Consider the following 22,253-nt stretch of genomic DNA (forward strand, 5'->3'; position numbering starts at 1 on the left):
TATATATATATATACACACACAATGGAATATTATGCAGCCATCAAAAAATTGAAATCTCTCCATTTGCAACGACATGGATGGAACTAGAGGGTATTATGCTAAGCAAAATAAGTCAATCAGAGAAAGATAAGTATCATATGATCTCACTGATATGAGGAATTTGAGAAACAAGACAGAGGATCATAGGGGAAAGTAGGGAAAAGTGAATCAGGACAAAACCAGAGAGGGAGACAAACCATAAGAGGCTCTTAATCTCAGGGAAGAAACTGAGGGTTGCTGGAGGGGAGGGGTGTGGGAGGGATGGGTTGGCTGGGTGATGGACGTTGGGGAGGGTATGTGCTATGGTGAGCGCTGTGAATTGTGTAAGACTGATGAATCACAGACCTGCAACCCTGAAAAAAATAATACATTATATGTTAATAAAAAAATTAAAAAAAAAAAAGTCTGCCTTTGGCTCATTTCATGATCCCAGGGTCCTGGGATGGAGCCCGCATCGGGCTCCTTGCTCAGTGGCGAGTCTGCTTCTCCCTCTCCCTCTGCCCCTCTCCTGCTCATGCTCTCTCCCTTTCTCTCTCAAATAAGTAAATAAAATCTTTAAGAAGAATCACAAAGTCAGATAACATCAAGTGTTCATTAGGATATGCGGAAATGAGAGTCCTCATGCACCTTTGTGGGTATATAGGTTAGTAATGCTATTCTGAAGAGCAACAAGGCAGTGCTTTGCAAAGTATACATTTACTGCGTGACCCAACAATTCCCCTTCTGGGTATATGCTGTAAGTGCACATATGTGAAGACAGTCACTACATTTAGGGTTGGAAGCAAACTGGATGTTTATTACTAAAAAAATGGAGATGCATATTGGAGAAATACCATGAAGTAGTTAGAAGCAATGAACTTTACTAGATGAATATATATAAAAACCTAAGGATGAATTTTAAAAGTAAATTAAAAAATGAAGCTAATAGCACAAAACCATTTATGCAAATTAAGCACACATGCATACACAAAATACCCTTAAAGTTTGCATGCACATCCAAGGGCATAAAGTACCCAAGGGTGGCTGCCTGTAAAGGGGGAAATAACAAAATGTCGTGATTTGCAGAGGCCTTGACTGGACTGATGATGATCTTAACTGGTGAGGTAATTATAGCTTAGAAACTTGCACCTCAAACTCCTCCTCAAAAGACTGTAAATAAACGGGAGGGGGGTGGGGAGGCATGCAGGCAGGAGGACAGACAGACTGGGTAGAAGATGTGAAAAAAGTATAAAAGGAGTCTTTCAAATTTTAGTCAGCTCTTGTTAAATTGGGATGGTTTGAAAACTTAAGAACAAAAAACAGAACATTATTCTATGACACCATTGGTTTTGCAGGGTGTGAGAAGCATTGTGGGGTTTTGGGTGAGCTTTCCTTTTTATTGAGAAACACATGGAGTGGTTTGAAATGCTAAGCATGGTTTGCCACAATGAATGCCCTATACTGTAATTAAACCACTGGATTAGAGGTCTGTTTGCCCTGTTTAATGTGCTTTGTGAAACTCAGTGTTTGCCTTTTGTTGTTGCCGAATCTCTCTGAAAAGCAACAGGCATTCGCTGTGTATTTTCCCGCACTACACTTGGGCAAACGTTGTATGCGCTGTTGGTTAAAAAGCACCACCTGGCCATGCCTATTGGACTTCCGTTACAAGTGTTGGTAGGAGATGCTCAAGGAGACAAGAAGTATTTAGGGTCTGTGGTCCTCTGAGATACAAAATGATAAAGCAGACACAGAAAGGAGTCAGCCTCTCAAATTAGGCCACAACCACAGTGAGCCACAGCGCGTCCACAGTCACCAAACACTTAGCCCTTGACGCGCTCCATTCTTTCTGTATCCTCCTAAAACCCAGGGCCACATTCCTTCCACAAAGTTTCCTATATGAATTCTGTTGAATGACGGCTAAACACACACGGATTTACACATACGGACACAAATGTGAACCTCAAGTGTGCACACACATAATGGTGTTCTTGGAGTTCTAAGATTCCTGAGGAGAATCAGTTAGAGATTTCTGGGGGCAGAAAACAGTCTGCGGAAGCGAGCAGCTGACAAATGCTTTGCACCAGTGATCGACGGCAGGGTGAAACCAGAGGAACTAATTTTAAAGGGCAATCACAACTAAAAAAAAAAAAGAAAGAAAGAAAAGCAAACTCACGAGTGGTAAAAGAAAACGCACAACTGTCAGAACTAAATGATTTAAAATATCACAACAAGAAATGTGGCTAGTGAAATGTTGCAATTAAGCAGCAGGACGTTCAACTGCTAGCTGTATTTTAAAATGCTTTCCTCCTGGCCCCATTCACACCTCTGCCTACTACGGTGTTCCTCTGTTCTCTCTTCTAGTAAAACTCCTCCAAAGAATTGTCCCTGCTCACTGTCTTGACATCCTCTATTACCATTCTCTCTTGAAATCGCTGGCTTCGAACTTCTGTTTTTCCCACTCCATGACATTGCTCTCCGCAAAATCATTCATGAGTTCTACGTTGCCACATTAAATCCTCAGCCCCACACCCTCTTCTCAACAGACTTCTCAACACCATTTGTTTGCTCATCTTCTTGAAACCACTTTTTAACTATTTTTTAAATGTCTACTTTCAAATACTTTTAGAATCCCACAGAAGTTGCAAAAATAGCTCATAGGGTTCCTGTGTACTGATCACCCAGCTTCCTCTAATAAAACGCTTTTCATAGCCATAGTGCAATTATGCTCAAAACTTTTAAGAACTGCTCCTGCCTTCTCTAAACTCTTTCCTCACTTGGTTTCCATTAGACCGTCCTCCCGGTTTTCCCTCTCTTCTTAATCTCTTCTGTGGCTTCTCCTCTTCTCCCTATTTCTAAACGTTGGCAGGTCCCAGGGTTCAATCCTTGTACCTCTTCTCTTTTTAATCTGAATTCACACCTTGTGTGAACTTATCTAGTTCTATAGTTTTAGACAGTGTGTATATAAAGAAATTCCCAGATTATCTCCAGCCTTGAACTCTCCACTGAATGCCAGGCTTGCATATCAAACTGCCTACCCAGCCCCTCCACCTTGGCAGCTAATGGGTATCTCACTTTAATATGTCATAACTGAGCTCATTCAAGCCCTGTTATCCAGCACTTTTGCCCTTATTCTCCTTCTGAGTGAACGGTTCCATCAGTCAGCCATGCACTTAAGCTGAACACTGGAATTGTTCTGGACTCTTCTTTTTCTCTCATTTAACTACATTCAATCTAGCAGCAGATCTTATTGGCTCTAACTTCAAAATATGACCTCTGTCTCAACAGTGTTCAGTGCACCTCCTTTCTCTATCATCCTAGGCCAAACCCCCTTCGTCTCTTTCCCAGATTCACGCAGTAGCCTCCTAACTGGTCTCCAGGTTCCTACCCATGTTCCCCGAAGATTATTCTCCACATGGCAGTCAGAGATTCTTTTAAAATGCAAGTTATATCATATCACTCTTCTACTCCGAACCTTTCAGTATTTTTCCATAGATATAAATCCATTACTTCCATAAAATAAGGTCCATGGCACTTGTCATGGCCTTTTATATGATCCACACCATCTTTTCCCACCAACCATCCAACTGCATTTGCTTTCTTGGCTTGTGCAGCCTCCTGGCTATTCTCAGGATACCTAGGCATATTCGCACTTGTGGGCATTTGCTCTTAGGCTTCTCTCTGCCAAGGTCACATTTTTCCAGCTATTCCCTTTTAAGATTCTGTTCATTCCCTCAGAGGAACCTTCTCTGACCACTTTATCTGAGGCAGAATCCTGCCCTCCCTGTGCTTAGCTCTATCCCTATCCAGGCTTGTTGTTCTTAATGAGAATCTGATATCTGGCTGGCTGGCTGGCTAGTTGTCTGTCTTTCTGTCTAACTCCCATACTAGGATATAAATTCCAGGAGAACCAGGACTTTATCTGATATTGGTTCACTACTGATTCTCTGAATGACATATAGTAGGTACTTAATAAATACTTGTTGAATAAATAAATAAGCAGAGGAGCAGTAAAGGGCTATATATAGAAATGCTCTCAGAGAACATGAAATACTGAAATTGACAGTGATAAAATTTGAAATCCAGGTTAAAAATGTAAGATTTTTACGAAGACAAGTTGAAATTTTCGTCTCTTATAATGAAATGACTTTGTCTTTGGCCATCTCAGCCTCATTGTTTTGCAAATGCCATTAATTATAAATACCCTGAATAATCCATGGATAATTGTAGGTATGTCAATGTCAAATATTTCAGATGTAGAATCATTTTAATTGGTTTACCTCAAATGGCTTCCAGGCAACTTGAAGTGATACATGAGGTCCACCAATTCCCCACTCTGTAAAACTAAGGAAACATGGTCAATGGTTTAATCTCTGTCTACAGTATCTCCCTCTTGGGACACTGCTCTAAGAATAAATAGAGTCACTTGAGCAATAAAGGTGTGAGGGTTTTAAATTACATCCTTGGTTAGCTTAATAGCATTATAAATATTTTCTTCTTTTATCTTTAAAGATTGTCCACATGAATTACTTGTATAGATTCCATTTTTATCTGTATTTCTCATTCTCCCTGAGGCAGTGTTCTATCCCCATATAATTCTTAAAGATAAAAACCAATGACACATATATCAAAAACCAAAATATAATCTCCCTATCCTTTCTCACTTTCATTTTGTAAATCAGCATATTATACTACAACCTCTGAGAATGCATGATCTAAATCATAATGATATTTTGGGGGCAAAAATGGGCTGAGTTCCCTATATCAATATTCTATGCAGGAGATAACAGATTAATAACATTTACAAATACCGAAGGAAAGAAAATTTAGCCCTACTATCTCACAACCAAAAAGTATAAAGGATAAAGGCAAATAGTTTTCAACTGGCAAGAACTCAAGGACTATATTCCCCATCAGCCCTTTTTGAGGATATAATAGAAATAAACTATTGCCAACAAAAGGATGACCAGAAAAACTATGACAGTTGGACAGGACACAAACATTTAGTATATTTGACTGATATAAAATAGAACATAAATGTTTTGACAAAATAGAAATAATACCAAAAACTTGTGAGAAGAAAAGGAAAAGAGGGAAATTGTTATAAAGGTAATCAGTGGAAAAGAAAAAAAACCCAAACCCTCCCAAAAAACTGTACATACATACATAAAGTAAATAAATACACTACATAGTTATTTTTTAATTTAAAAAATAAAAAGCATAAAATATTATGCCAGAACTAAAGCCAAATTTGTCTGTCATAATGGTAACTACAAATGGTCTTAATACACCTATTGTATTAGTTAGGGTCTAAGCTGGTACATCAAAGAAAATCCCAAATACAGTGCATAAAATACAGTAAAATTTTCTCTTTCTTGTAAAACTGTCTGGAAATGAACACTTCAGGATTGCAGGAAAATTTTATTCCATAAGGTCATCCAGGGACTCAAGTTCTGTCTACTTATGGCCTGGACATTTGTAGTATTGATGTCCTTACCAGTATTATCTATGCTGGCTCATTAGCCCCACAACCTAGGAAGGCCTGAGCAAGTGGTTTTTTATTTCAAAATAAAGTTGCACAATTTCCTTCTACCCATATACTTAGTCACATGGTCAAGTGTAATTGCAAGGGAAACTGTAAGATAGTGCTAGAATTTCATTCTGGTATTTCCTAGAAAATTTATGTTTTTCTGAATCCCAATCCCAAAATACTTTGTCAAGAAATTAGGAAAAAGCGGGGGAATGCAAATGTTCTTGCAGGAATCAAAGTCTTACAATCAAAATAGAGATATTACTGATTTGAAAGACACTCACATCAAATTGAAAGCAAGGATAAAAAATACTTACTTATGGAGTTGAAGGTTTAGGTGGACATTTTTAGGGAACCAGGACAGGAGTGCATAGGAGAGAAGCTGTCACAATCTAATTATGCAGGTTTTTGTTTTTTGTGTTTTTTTTTAAAGCTATTGCTGTGTTTGGAAAGAAGAGCTCTAGAGAGAGACAGAGATGTAGAATACTCTGCATATCTACAGAGGGCTCCTCTTAAGTCTTCATCTGGATAATGTTTAGAACATGTATGTGAGGGAACTATTTAAGGCTGGAGAAAGAATCTTCCAAGAAGATTGGAGGGGACATTCCTTGGGGCTCACACAAGACCAAGAATAGTTTCTGTTCCCATTATCCAGAATGGAAAACCTCATAATTCAAGGGGCATCAGGTGACTACTCAGAAGACTATTGCCTTAGTATTAGAGAAAAATTAACCCCAAGATAAATGGTGCTCTGGTCTGACCTAACAAAGCTTAAAAGCAAAATCCCCAAAATATTCACAGTGTTTCCAGGTAACTGTGTCCCAGAAGAAAACTCAAGAATTAAAAAAAGTAAAAAAAAAAAAAAAAAAAAAGCTCAAGAATATTTATATGCATATAAAAATATCAAGCACATAACAAAATTAATTTCATAATGTTTAACACCCAATTAGTAATTGCAAGGCATACAAAGAAGCAGGAAAATATGATTCATAATGAGGAGAAAAGTAAATCAACTGAAACTGAGCCAGAAATTATACAGGTAATAAAGTTAGTAGACAAGGAATTAAAACGGTTATTATAAATTACTCATTTTGTTCAAGAAGCTAGAGAAAACTTTGAGAATGTTAAGTAAAAACATGGAAGATACAGAAGAGACCAAATAAAGTTCTAGTAATGGATAATACATTTATTTCTGAGATGAAATATAAACTGGATAGAATTAATAACAGATTAGACACTGCAGAAAGATTAGTGAACTTGAAGATATAACAATAGAAATTATTCAAAATGAAATACAGAAAGAAAAACCTTGAAAAAATATAACTGACAGAGCCTCTTTCAAATATACATACAATTGGGATCCCAAATGGAAATAAGCAGGAGGGTAGAAAATGAACTTAAATAAATAATGATTGAAATTTTTAGAATTTGATGAAATGATAACTCTACAGATCAAAGAATCCTGACATGTAAGAAACATAAATAAAGCGCAAAGTGTATCATAATCAAATTGCTTAAAACCAGTGATAAAGAGAAAATTTTAAAAGCAGTCTTTTTTTGATAAGCAGTCTTATGGTAAGAAATAATGCAAGCCAGAAGATATTAGAGCAATACCTCTATGGTACTGAATGAAAAAAAAAAAAGCAACGTGGAATTCTAAACCCAGAATTTTTTTCAAAATCACATGCATAAAAAAGACATTTCAGGCATACAGAAGCGAAAGAATTAATAACCAGCAGACATGTACTACAAGAAATGTTATCAGAAAGTCATTCAGGCAGTAGGAAAAGATTAAAGACAGAAATCTAAGTCTACCCAAAAGAATGGTGAGTATTGGAAGTGGTATTCATGTGGCTAAACATAAAAGACTTATTCATTATTTAAATACCTTTGAAAAAGAACTGTTTAAAGTAAAATACCATTGTATTGGGGTTTATCACATAACATATTCTAAATGTTTCTGCACCTAAAATCGTTTGAAATATATGAAGCAAAAACTGATAGGACTTCAATAAGAAATAGAGAAATCTACAATTACAGCCAGACCTGACCCCTCTCAATAATCAGTAGGATGAACTGGCAGACAATCAGAAATAATACAGAAGATTTAAACAACATTATCAACCAAACTGACCTGATTGACATTTGTAGAACACTTTACCCACCAACAGCAGAATACACATTATTTTAAAAGGGCAAGCAGAATAGTTAAGATAAATCATATTCTGGGCTGTAAAACAAATCTAGCTAAATTTAAAAGAATTCAAATGATACATATTATGTTCTCTGAACATTATGAGATTGGATTAGAAATCAATAAAAGAAAGATATCTGAAATACTCTCAAATATTTATAATCTAAATAATACAACCATGCAAGTGTATTGACTACTCAAAATTAATTGAATAATAAATTTTTAAAAAATCAGTTGGTGTCAATTTGCTTGCACAGGTGACAAATAGCCATTGAGGTGATTACAAAGAGACATTCCCAAAATATTCTGAGCTTTATTTGAATAGATATATGTTCTCTCAAGAGTACTACCATGAAGGATAATAGTTATTTGGGTGTAGAAGTTTTGGGGTTTTTTAAATTTTTTTTTTTTTTTAAGATTTTATTCATTTGTCAGAGAGAGAGAGAGAGAGTGCACAAGCAGGGGGAGCAGCAAGCAGAGGAAGAAATAGGCTCTCTGCTGAGCAAGGAGCCTGATGCAGGACTCAGTCCCAGGATCCTGGGATCATGGCCTGAGCCAAAGGCAGACACTTAATTGACTGAGCCACCCAGGCATCCTGAGGCAGATAGAAGTTTTGTTAGTTTGCTAGAAAATCAAGTTTATTCTGATATAGCTACCTAGTATACAAAATTCTCAAAATTATTGGAAAGACAAAATTAATACTCTAGCAACAGACTTGCCACCAGAGCTGTTATTCTTTGCTTCTCTGTCAGGGAAGGAAAATAGTTTCTTACATTTATCCTTACTTTTGCTTAATTGTTCAAGTATTCAACAAGGACTTACAGAGCACCCAGTATATGCCAGGTACCATTTTAACAGAGTAAAACACTGTTCTTGTTTTCACAGAGATTACATTCTAGTGGGGTGAGTGGGAGGGATATACAATAAACAAATAAATAAAAATATGTCAGGTGAGAGGGCGCCTGGGTGGCTCAGTTGGTTGAGCGACTGCCTTCGGCTCAAGTCATGGTCCCGGAGTCCTGGGATCGAGTCCCGCATCGGGCTCCCTGCTCTGCGGGGAGCCTGCTTCTCCCTCTCCCACTCCCCCTGCTTGTGTTCCCTCTCTCGCTGTGTCTCTCTCTGTCAAATAAATAAATAAAATCTTTAAAAAAAAAAAATATGTCAGGTGAGAAATGATATGTAACAAATTGCACTAGGTAGCTAGAGATACTGATGGGAAAGACCAGATGGAAGAAGAATGTTTCCTGACACAAGGAAATGTTTTATTTTTTTGAATTTTTTAAATTTAGGGTTAATTTTAGTTGTCTTTGAATAAAGTCATCATTTACTTAAACTTTCTAGGCTTTTCCAGACTTTTTTGTGGAAGCACACAAGGGTAGAACACCAACAAGGCAAAAATTCAAGCATTTTAAAATGGCAGGTACCAAGGAAAAGTCTCTAAGACAGCAGTATAAAAGATGGAGAAAGCTGAGTTGGCTTCAAAGTCAGCAAATGACCAATAACTTGGTCTCTGAGACTGTTCTTGTTACAAGGAAGCTTATGACAAAAATCAATCAATCTCACTTAACAAGTTATTAAATATTACTAAGATTCCTTGGAAGTCTCTTTAAAGAACCCTTCTAAAGTTAGTCATCCAAACAAGTTTCCTTCTAATTTATAATAGTCAAAATAAGACAATACATAAAATGATGAGAATTTTGCATAGTAGAGTACAGCACTATATCTTATTAAACATGATCAGTACAATTCATTTCTCTGATAAAGAGGGGTCTGAACATGGACAGTTTAGAAAGTCTCTCGATGTGATCTTATTAGCATCCTACCAAAGGACCACAGACACTCATGTGAGAATTAATATCCTACTAAATTGTCACCACAGGCAGAATGAGGTTTAATCCAGTGCAAAGAGGCTGAGTATATGCTGTGTCCTCATTCCAGAGTAGCCATTATTTGGAAGGAGAATCAGTTTGGGGTCAGATGTGATGAAAAATTAACATGCTGTCTGGGAGTTTGACTTTTATAATTTCTTGAAAACACTTTTTACTGATGATCAAACATCATAATTCTGTAACTGTGTCTTTACTTGATATGGTTCCATTTTTCCTGTTTCCTTCAAATCTTTTGAAAAATCTTGCCTTTTTCCTTGGTTAGTACAGGGTATTAAATACCCTATTCTGCAAAGGTCAGATGCTAGAAGAATCAGGAATGGCTAGGAGTGTGTGTGTGCGTGCGTGTGTGTGTAAATGCACACATGCATTTTTTTGTGACTTTATTTTTGTTATTATGTTCAATTAGCCAGAATACAGTACATCATTAATTTTTGATGTAGTGTTCAACGATTCATTAGTTGCATATAACAACCCGTGCTCATCATAGCGTGTGCCCTCCTTAATACCCATCACCCGGTTACCCCATCCCCCCACCCCCTCCCTCTGTAACCCTCCGTTTGGTTCCCAGAGTCCAGAGTCTCTCATGGGACTTGTCTCTCTCTCTGATTTCTTACCAGTTTTCCCTCTCTTCCCCCGTGATCCTCTGCACTATTCCTTATGTTCTACATATGAATGATATCATATGATAATTGTCTTTCTCTGCTTATTTCACTTAGCATAATCCCCTCCAGTTCCATCCACGTCAATGCAAATGGTGGGTATTCATCCTTTCTGATGGCTGAGTAATATTCCATTGTATACATGAACCACATTTTCTTTATCCATTCATCTGACATGCATTTAACTTAAGATTCCCATTTTTATAAACTCCACCACTACCACCAGCCACCACACCACACCACACACACACACACACACACACACACACACACACACACTCCTGCCCTCCAACACATTCTAGTCTTTGAATTGAATAAGTAGCCTGGTGTCTGTGTAACTGACCTTAAAGATATCCTTCCCAGACCAGTTGCCCCAGTTCATATTCCAATGATTCCATAATATTAAAGTCTAATTCAAAATGGCATGAATAGCCCACAAACTATTTCTGGATGGATGGCACATGCACTAGACAGTTTTCAGCTAGTGGTCTGCACTGCAGCCATATGAAACCTACATGAGTTGTCTAGGTGGATATGTAACAATGACAGAGAATTGGTCCTAAATGGATTTGCCATCTTCAGATGAGAACTTTTGAAATGGTACAGTACTCTTGGATATTAGATTCTTCTTCCAATTTTCTTCTTTCTTGGTGAAAAGATGTGCACAATAAATCTTATCCCTCAAAATTCTAGAATAATTTTGAGGTCCTTAAAACTTACCATAAATGTTCAATATAATATTATACTATAAATATGCTTCTTGGGGAAAAGTGAGCTTTTTGTTTTCATCATGATAGAAATCTAGGAGCTTTTATATCATGTGGCAAAATGAAAGATCCAAAAAGTGTGAGAATCACTGGATGAAGCTGTGGAATTTTCTGAATGGTTAGAAGACTTCTTTTCTGGATTTACTCTTAAATTAAAATGAAGTATTTTTCTTTTTTTCCCCCACCACAATAAAAGTGGCAAAAACTTGCCACCAAAGCTAAGACCTTTGCCTCCCTCTCTGGGGAACTGGTGGTTCTAACCATAGGATTGAATTTGTATCCTAACAAATAGGGAATGTGTTGGACAAAAAACAGAGACTGGATCAGTCACCAGTGCATTTCATTTACTCTGACCCAGTGCCTATGTTCCTTGTCTCCATGTGCTGCTTTGTTTTGACGCTGGCAAGAACAACATATTTCATAAAGGGGCCAAAATTACAAGAAAGGGTCAGCTTGGAATCTGAGAGTTTCTTGCACCACAGGAAAACACTCTGCCAGCACGCCACAGGTGTCTGTCACAGCAGCACAAAGGAAAATACGGCCTTGCAAAGGGTGTGGGAGGGAAGAAACAAAGAGACACAGTTGTTATGTTCAAGAAAAAACCCCCAACATTTTGTTCCTTGAAAGATGACTATGACTTATTCAAACCTAAAATCCGTATAGCGCTGAAAAATCTTTCCATGCAATATCTTGGTGAAAGTCACCTGGGTGGACCACTGAAAATCAGAACCAGCTCCCTCGTACTCTAATGTTCTTCTTACTTCTTTAAAGTTCTGGGCACCTTATCTTGAATGGGTGAGTAGCAGATACACCATCTGATTTTAACCACAGAAACCTCTGTCACAGTAACATAAAAGGGCAATGAAAAGGGCTATGAAATCAAAGTGCACTCATGACTTTGATGTGGGCAGGGTTGCCTGGTGCCTGAGAGTGCCAACTGCATGGTACATTTCACCACCTGTGACCATCAGTAGCCACTGATCCTTATCTATCCAGGTTGATTCACTTGCAGGTGCAAGGTATTTAAGTCCAACTTAAAATGTGTACATTCACCTATGCCGTGCCTGAACATCACCCCAGAATGACCCCAAAATAAATAATTCAAGAAATTTGAACACTTGTACCTACTAGTCAATTCAAGCTATAAATTTGCCTGATGTTTTTTTTCCATACAGGATAGAACACCTCGTCTTTAAATGTCAGCCCAATGGGATCATTGGCTGACTGGTTTCCAGATTTGCATGGTATCAATATAACGATCCCAATACAACTGTCTGACATCATCAACTGAAGCTACTATGGAACTTTCAGGAGTATACTTCTTACCCTAGGTCAGATGAAAGTTTAAAGAACATTTAGTTCTGTCCCACAAACTAGAAGGCAGAAAAAGCTCAATGGGTTGACATTACAATTCAAACCCAAATCTGCTATTGAAATTCACCTTATTAAAATCAGAGTTTTGATCAAAGTCAACATCTATTAAAGTAATATTTTTTCTCAGACTATAAATAAAACTACTTTTTAGCTATTCTATGACAGTTCCTCGTGGATATGTAGGCAGATTGAGCCTGTCTGAAGATCTCTGTACAGTCTGAGTGTAGAAAAAGAGCAAGGAGAGATGGTTAGTGCTAAAAAGGGTAAGAAGACTGAGCCTCAGTCAGGATGTATGATTTATGTCACTCGGAGATAGAGTGGCCAGGCTGAACCAATGCCAGGTCACCTCTCTCCGGAGGATGCTCTCCTTACGTATTTCCATAATTAAATTGCCTTCTCTTTATATACACTTTCCTTATCTCCTGCTTAGTGCAAATTAGAAAGTTTTTTGGATTGTTATTTGTTTTAGGAAAGATACCACACTTGTGGAATCTAAAATCAAAATGGAGAGTCTAAAGAAGGATTTTAGTCTAAGGTTGATTTCAGGAACCAGTTTATGTATAAAGTTGTACCGAGCTGAAGAGATTAGGTTACATTTATTATACACTTACCAATTATTCTCTACTGCAAATGCTAAAATTCTTTAAGAGGCCGCAGGACACTGTAGAGAAAGGAGTGCGGGATTTGGAATGAGACCTATTTAGGATCACAGGAGACCTCCTTAGACCTACCTTGGCTCTAACAATTATTAGCTGTGTGACGATAAGTAAGATCATTAGTCACTCTGAATCTTGGTGCCTTCATCTGTAGAATGAAGATAATAAACGGTCTTACTGGATCATTGTGACTATTAAGGGTGTAATACAAATAAGCAAAGCTCCCAGCCTGTGTCTGCCATAGAAGGGCTCAACAAATGTCTCTTTTCTTTTACTGCTTTTTACTTTTCCTCTCTGCTGATTATATAAAGCCATAGTCCTTTCAGAACTTTTCACAAAGCTACAGTTGATGTGACGTATATAAATTACCCCTAGGAAAACCATCATGACCCAAAGGTCTCTTGACCTCCAGGTGATGATAGGGGCTCTAATACCCCAGCTGATCACAAAGAAACCCATTTATTTCTTCCATGAAGCCTTCCCTTGATTACAGCTGCTGCTGACCCATGACAACTAAATCTTGCACCTCAGAGCTTAACACTTCATCCTATGCTCTCAGGCATTTTGGGTGACCAACCCAGGCTTCCAAATACAATGGAAACTTCTTAATGTTAAGGTATAATTTCTTCTTGTTTCAGCCTTGAGGATAAATGGATATTAATGGATCTATCTGCCTAAGAAGTTCTGGACTAAACAGCCATTTTAAGAACCCCAATGCTAACAAAAGCAGTAATGTGGAGTGTTCCCATGAACCCTGAAAACTAACAAATTCCATTTGTAATCTCAAACAATTAGATACATTCTCGAGTTAAGTACAATTTAGTTCAATATAATTCAAATTCTTGAAGACTTGAGTTAAATGCAATTCCTGAAAAGCTTTTCTGAGAATATATTTGAAGTAAAGTGTATAGTGTTAATTTTCATAGGGTTGATAAAAACTAAATGGATATTTTCATATTTTTATATGAGAGGCAATAAAATGGACCTTCCCTGGGAATTAAAGTTCTTAGGGAACCCATTTATATCTGATTCATTTTAAAACTACTTATAAGGCTATAGAGAACAAACAGATGGTTACCAGAGGGGGGGTGATGGGGGATGGGTGAAACGAGTGATGGGGATTAAGAATATGTTTATCATGATGAGCACTGAGTAATATATAAAATTGCTGCATCACTGTATAGTACCCTTGAAACCAATTTAACGCTGTATGTTAACTACACTGGAATTAAAATTTAAAAACAAACATAGAAAAAAATTTTAGAAAAAGGAAAAAACTACTTGTAAGGTATATTTTAAGAACTACGTAGTGTAGTGTATTCTCTATTTAACTTTTCTAATGCAAAAACACTGAGTTTCTTGGGAAAATAGTTTGAAAATAAAGATAATTTAGTAATATTATAACAATTCCAGACTTTCTATAACCCGAAGTTATATATTGTCAGAGGCAGAGATGGTTGTGTGGTTTTGCACAATGGATCCCTTTTTTCCTGTGAGAGGGGAGGAACAACTTCCCTATGGAAAACTAATATAAGAAATCAAAAACGGAAGCTTATTTGTGAGGGTTGTGGTTGGAAAACTGGTTACTATTCACTTTTTGAGGTTTTTGAAAAGTCCCTTATACTCCTTATTTCCACAAAGGATGAAAAATAGACATCATGTGATTGGGATGTACACAATTGTATAATATTTTTCCAGTTAGCAAATATTAATCTGACTAGACATCACTGACTCCTGGATTGTAATGTATGTACACACACACACGGGTATATATACACATATATATTTGATTTGTTTGTGTATTTATGCATGGTTCAACTGGCACTTTTCTCTTTAACATATTTTAATATGTTATTCAGTTATTTCTTAGTTACTTAAATGGATATTGTTGACCAATTTCCTCAGTGAAATCATTGCCTAACAATGTTCGGGAACAAAAACTGCAACAGGATTTGTTTCTTGAAGTCACACAAGCAAAAGTAGGTATTTTTCAATGATTCAAATTGTACTAAGAAGCATCATCTTAGCTGGAATTGATGGATTGGATTGGAAATGACCCCAGGGAGCATCCAGGGGGCCAATCATAGCAGATGGGCCGATGACTGGGCTTCCTTAGGAATCCTATGCTTAATTAGAATCTTTCCCAAACTATTAGAATGGGGAGAGGGCACGTGTAACTCACCCATCTGTGTGGCTCCAGGTACCACGTGCACCCAACATAATGAGAACAGCTCCGTTTCGGAGACCCTTGTGGAGTTTCCACCCAGCTGTCTGGGAATTAGCATCCCGGGGCTCCCTTCTTCACACTTGTCAGACCGTCAAGGGGAAACTTACCACCCTCATACAAAAGGACTATTGAGGGGGCCATGACTCAACTGGAAAACGTACATGGCACTTTCTCAACTTGTTTCTTTCCACTGCTGCAAAATAGCATGTCTTTTCATTTGGATTTCCACTCAACAAAAGAAGGGCAACACTTCGACAAGCATTTACAAGTGGGCCTTAAGGCAGGGCGGGGTCTAGTTCATTAGGAACTAAATTGCTAGTAAACACCTTGATGGGCAGATCCGGTTCATAACAGTCTGGCCCAGTTATTTCATGCCTATTTTATACCTCACCGAACTCCTGAGCCCCTTGAAACCATGAAGGCCTGTGGGGAGGATAGGGGGCAAGTAGGGGGCCCTACTCTATTTACAATGAGAAATCTCCTCGGCCATTTCTTGGGGCATTTCAGGATGATTGCCCAATAGAAACAACTCCTTTGCCGCATGTCACATGTAACACGTACTTGTATCTTAGTAAGTCAGTGGAGTTGATTCAAAGAGCTGTGTGTAAACAATAGCCCCCACCCAAAAAAATGCCCCTGGCAGATTGCAAAGGGAAATTCTGTTTCCAGTTTATTCTTTTATTGCACTCTGTGAAGTACATGAAGGGATTCTGAAACCCTCTTCTCTCTCTCTTCTCCCTCTCTCTCTCCAGCTAATGCTGTTTTCCAGTCTCTGAGCTGCCAATGTACCATGAGAAATCCACTCCCTGACATGACAGAAAAGCTAGTGGTACAGCAGAAACGGTCCGGTCTGTTGCAATAAATTACAGGTTTCCTTTTCATGTTCAGCACAAGAGGAGGCCCTCCTGCAATTAGCTACAGCTGGTTAAAGAAAGAAACCATGCATCTGTGGACAGACCAGACTGAGAACCAACTCTTATTTTTTGGCCAATATCACTACAGGAACAGAAAAGAGACCTGAGTTTTGTTCCTGAGCATAAGCCATTTTTAAAACTTGTACTTCCCCCTTCTGAATCACTAAGACAGCGCACCATTTGGGGAAACAAATCTACAGTCACGTTTTTTCCATTAAGCTCACTGGTTATGACAAATAGCTGAGTGCTTTCCACTTGATTCTTGTCTTTTAGGCCTAGCGAGATCTTTCTTCAGTGGATCTTAACCTGATGGCGACTCTTAATTATACAATTGCCACTGCCTGATTGGAAATTTATATTGGTATGCTAGAGTCCTTCTACCATAATGATTTAATGTTTTATATCTTTCTGCTATTGTTGAGTGATAATTTTCATGATATACTTTGTGGTTTATTGCAGAAAAACTAAACATGCAGGAACTCTAGAACAATTCTAAGTGCACATACATGGGGTACTAGAACACAAATATATTAACAATATATTTATGTCACTCTCATATAAAAGAAGTAAAAATATTTTAGTGCATATACCAAGTGAATAGTTTGTCCTCTAAGAAACAACCTATGAAAACACTGGCTATTATCAGTTCAAGGAAAGCATTGATATGTCCACATGATGCATGTACATTCTAATGATCCATTTCCTCATCACCCATGTCAGACCCTAGCTATATTTTTCCTGAAAATAAAGTCAGTCCTAGGAAGTCTGGGATTTCCTTCCCAGACCTCTTGACTTCAAGATAATGCAATTTTTAAAAATTATTTCAATATTTGAAAATCCCTGTGTTCTTACCAATCCTGGTTGAGGAAATTTACTTTATAAATGAAAGAGGATAAAAGTCAAGAAATCAAGAGTGATCGTAAGATTAAAATGGCCCATATTTGTCTTCTGGAACATTTGGGGAACCCTACAAAGTTATCAACTATTCATTCATTTGGACGCATTCAAACCTTAGGAAAGTAAGAAGAGATTTTGTCTTGGTGTCAGTTTCTTTGTTTAGCACAGAAAAGGGAAATCATAATGGAAATCAGATGTAATTACTGACTCCCCCCTTCAAAATCGGCTCTGTTTGTTTTACAGAAAAGCAGTAAAGCTACTGATGTTTAAAAGGGGAAAAAAAATAGCTTGACAGTCCAGCTAAAGATCACAGGGCATTTGTTGAGATGTCTCCAAAGCATTTGCCTGAAGATTTATTTTGAAAGTTGCGCTTAAAAGTAAAAAGTCGTTTGCCAGTTTCCCTCCCCTGTGTTGCAACCAACTTTACTGTGCCATTAGAACAAAGAAAACAATGATGCCCCTATTTTTGTTCATTAGGTTTAAGAAAGACATACAGAGCAAATGGCCTTTAAACAGCAAATCAATATGACATGTTTGCAAGAAAGGAGAAGAACCAGAGTGTGTGCCCGAACAACAAATTTGTATCATCTCGAAACCTGCAATTTACTTGGAAATGTGCAGTTTCCTTGTACTGGACTCCCAGACTCCTTGTGTAATGAACAACTTATGTGTGAATGGAAACAGGTTGGGGGGGGGCGGAATTATGAGCTATGAAGGCAAACATTTGCAATATTGTGAGAATAAACAGTATTTTTTGGTAGTTTGGACCTTTTCAAAATAGTCCCTTTTTTCCCCTCTAGAGAGACAAATTTTGCTCCTGAAGGAAAGGGCTAGAGAGACTCCCAAGTACCAAAAGTTTATATTCAAATGGCATCTAAAAATCATCTTCCAATAAAAGCAAAATCATTGTCAAGTAAAAAAAAAGGAAAAACTGAAGTGTATACCATTATAAAAACCTACTGGGAATCATGGCTATTGAACTTTGAGAAGAAATAACCAATGCATTATGTCTGGAGACATTTCAAACTGAAGAGGACAAAACACTAAAATCTCTATTAATGCCTACAAAATAGCATTGGTAAGATAAGGGACCTATCCTTCTCTTTATTTTGGAGTCTAAAAACAATAAATATTCTCTACTGGCCATTTTCTAGCAACATTTCCTCAAAGAGAGCTGACCAATTATGAAATTGTTAAATAAATATTGCCTGGCAGTCATACCAAATACAAAGAAAGGAAATTTCCTGAATGTACATCTTTTATTTATACCTGGAGAAAAACAGCACAGAGCTTCTTGGTAATATTATTTTAATTCTTTCAAAGGCAAATATAAATTACAGAAGAAAACCCTTCAACTCAGAATTTCAAATTACCCCTCAACAGATGATGCAAACTGATAGTTTTGACAAGATGATTATTTCCTTTTAAAGAACCCCTAAGGAGGATATTGAGTGGCAGGTGAGGATCAAAGAGTCACATCTTACCAAAGTCCGGCTACGAGTCTTTCATGCATGAGCATTAAATTTGTTTTTACAGCTAAATGCATTGAGGGCTTACCATTGGCAGCCACTCTTCTGGCCTAGTAAACAAGACACACACATACGCCTACTCTGGTGAAGTTTATAACTTAGCTGGGCAGATAGAAGATAAACAACAAACAAAAATAAAGCATACAGTATGCTGGTGGGTGATGTGGTGTGAAAAAAGAAAATGTCAAGGAGGATACAGAGATTGGGGAGTATGTTGGCAGTACGTTTAAGTAGGGGGATCAGGAAGAGTCTCCTTGACAAAGTGACATTTGAGTCCAGACCTGAAGGAGGTGATTAGACATGTGGATAATCCAGTTTCTCAACCTCAGTATTAGTGACATTATGCGCTAGTAACTTGTGCTGACCGTAGGAAGGTTCACAGCCGCCCTGGCCTCTACTCACTGGATGCCAGCAGCACACACCCCAAGCCTAGCTGTAACAACAAAAAGTGCCTCCAGACATTGTCAAAAGTCCCCTGGAGGGAAAAAAAAAGAGTGGGGTGAAGGAGGTTAGCTGGGGCTGAGGTCAGAGAGATGACAGGAATGATCCTTTGGGGCTTCATAGGCCAGTGCAGATCCTTTCTTCGTCTTTAACGCTGAGTAAAATGAGAAGCCACTCAAGGGTTTTAGAAGGATCGCTCTCCTGTGTGGAGAAGGCGAGTGAGTGGGAAGGGTAGAAGCAGCGAGGTCAATGAGGAGGCAATAGAGATGTGGTGCCGTCTACCAAGGTAGTACGAAATGATCAGATATGGGATATAATATTTTTAGTGTAGTGAATAAGATTTCCTATCATATGAAAGAAGTGTTTGAGAAATAAAGGAGCTAAAGATCCCCAAGCCACTGGAAGGATGAAGGTGCCATCAGCTGAGATGGGGATTGCAGTAGAGAGGGCAGGACTGGGAGGGTGGATCAGGGAATGCATTTAAAATCATTGCTTGGCCAATAAGAGGCAGGAGAAACTTTGTTTTTACATGGGTCATGATGTTTTAAATCAAAGCAGTGGCAAAATTTTCACACGTGAATGTAATATTGGGTGGGAAGAAAGAGCAAAATCTTTATCTTAACATAGAATCTGTTGAAATGCTTCTCTTTAGTGCTATAGGATTTTTCATAATAGGATTTTTTCCTAATACAAGAATCGCCACCTAGCCTTGCAGAGGGTGCGTAGCATTTCTTGGATTGAGTACATTCAAGGGATAGCTCAATAATGCTACAAGCTTTCTTTTTTTTTCCCTCAAGGGAAACTATAATTATTCGAAAATAGAGTTACTACTGTCAAATAAGTGTTATTACCAGTGGACACCCAGAATACTGGAACTGTGTTTCTTTAGGACTTTGTTCTTACTTCTGTCACAGCAGTGACCATGTTGCATTGCCATCTGTCTGCTTGGTGTCACCCCCACTGGACCTTGAGCTGTGAGCTGGAGTTTACCTACCTCTGTATTCCCAGTGCCTGTCACCTAATGGACACTCAGTAAATATCAGCTATATGAGTGAATGAATAAAAGGATGATTACAAAGGAGCCAAACTTTGCGGTATACATTTACAGCATTAGGTGCACAAACCAGTCTTACCGAGGCAGAAACCATGTGTCAGCTCCCCCCGCCTCTCCTCTCCTTTCCTTCCCTCTCCTCCTGCTTGGTGTGATGGAAGGAGGCAGACTTGAAAATCAGTCAGATCTGAGTTGGCATCCCAGTTCTCCCACTGACTAGTTATGGGAATTTGGACAAATTACCACATGACAGGTCAGATTCCTTGGTAAACAGACTCGTCCCTGCATAGACATCCAGCAAAGCGACAGCTGTGTGTCCAGAATTTTACAATCAGAAAATCCAAAAATCCAAAAATGGCTCTTTTAATTTCCACATACATGTATATTGTTTTAGCTTCAGTGACAAAATTTGCGGTTGGGGCGGGGGGTGGAAGTTTCTCAAAATGTCTTCATCTTGGGCGCCTGGGGGGCTCAGTCGGTTAAGCGACTGCCTTCGGCTCAGGTCATGATCCTGGAGTCCCGGGATCGAGTCCCGCATCGGGCTCCCTGCTCAGCAGGGAGTCTGCTTCTCCCTCTGACCCTCCCCCCTCTCATGCTCGCTCTATCTCATTCTCTCTCTCAAATAAATAAATAAAATCTTAAAAAAAAAAAAAGTCTTCATCTTGCCCTGAGACTGGCACTCTTCAGGTCCAGTGAATAGAACAGGCCTGTCCTTGCCTTCATGGTGCTTTCTGCCCAGCAGGGAAGCAGGCTTTAAACAAATAATTCCATAGATAGTTATTTATTTGTGGTTGTGTTAAGTGTTGGGAAGGAAAAGAATGACATATTGTACAAGAGGAATCCAGATAAATTGGGGGTGGGGAGGTAGGAGGCTTTTCTATGGAAGTCACATTTTAGTATATGTGCTGCTGAAGAGAGCACTGGAAGTCACATTTAAGCTATGAACTGAACCTTGAGTTGGAGTTGGGGGTGGTATGCAGACTCAGCAAGGAATAAACTGGAGAACGAGGGAGATGGGCGGGGGAGCTGGGAAAGAAGAGTGCTCCAAGCTTAAGGCACTTAAGGATCCAGAAAGGGTCTGGGCTTCAGCAATTCTTCATCAATAAAATGAATATAATGCCCATAGAAAGTACTCGGTTTATGTTTGATGGATGAATGAATTTTTGGAGCCCCTCCTTCTGTTAGCTACACTTCATACTTCCTGCACATACTCTCACCTATCCCCTAAAATGCCAAAGTGAACTACCTGGCAAGCTCCAAGCGCCCAGGGAACTCGGGTTCTGGTTTGCCAGTGTTCAAATGGCCACTTTGTCTTTCATCTAAGCTCTTCTGAATCACTCTTCAAACCACAAGGCACTTGACAGCATTTGTGTTGTAAATAAGATTCTACCTTTCACCTGCCCGTTGGCCCTAGCTGATCCACGTTTGCTGGTGTGTGTTGCACCTCTGTGACTGGTGAGGTCACCAGTTCGCTGGCTGGTGTAGCCACTGTTGTCCTTATGAAATTACAGCTGGTGTCTGCTTTTGTTTTGCTTTTAATAAAGCCTACAGCCTAGAGGTCTTTTTCAAAGCTTCCCATTTTTCCCCCCTGGCTTGAAGGAAACTAAATGAAAGGGGTACTTCCCTTTTATTTAAAGAATCATTAGAGATAAGTGGACTCAACCAAATGAGGAAAATAAAACCTGAAGACCTGTTCCAGCAGTCACGTCTTCATTCCCTGGTGCTTTCATGGGAACCCCCGTGGCTCACGTCTTTATGGTAACTCTATCATAAAACATGATCTTTATTACAACTAGACATATCAAGTTTCAGCTCAGGGGCAAGTTTACTTCCACACACCCCTCCCCCGAACTCCATTTGCAAACTGGTCCTTTTGGAAAACCATTCAAATATTAAAACAACTGGGACAAAATGGGCAGCTTGCATCCATTCTTCTATTGGAGTCACTTCAGTACCGCTAAGGAAAAAAAAAAAAAAAGAAAGTCTGGCGGAGAATTTGCTCAACTCATCACAAGTTTTTCTCATCACTTCTGTAATTTTGAAAATGCAGTTGCCAAGATATTTAAAGGTTTATGAATTGTTTGAATTCTTACAAGTTTCACACATTCT

Source organism: Leptonychotes weddellii, chromosome 8 (assembly GCF_054177405.1).
Source record: "Leptonychotes weddellii isolate Sample4059 chromosome 8, ASM5417740v2, whole genome shotgun sequence".
NCBI lineage: Eukaryota > Metazoa > Chordata > Mammalia > Carnivora > Phocidae > Leptonychotes > Leptonychotes weddellii.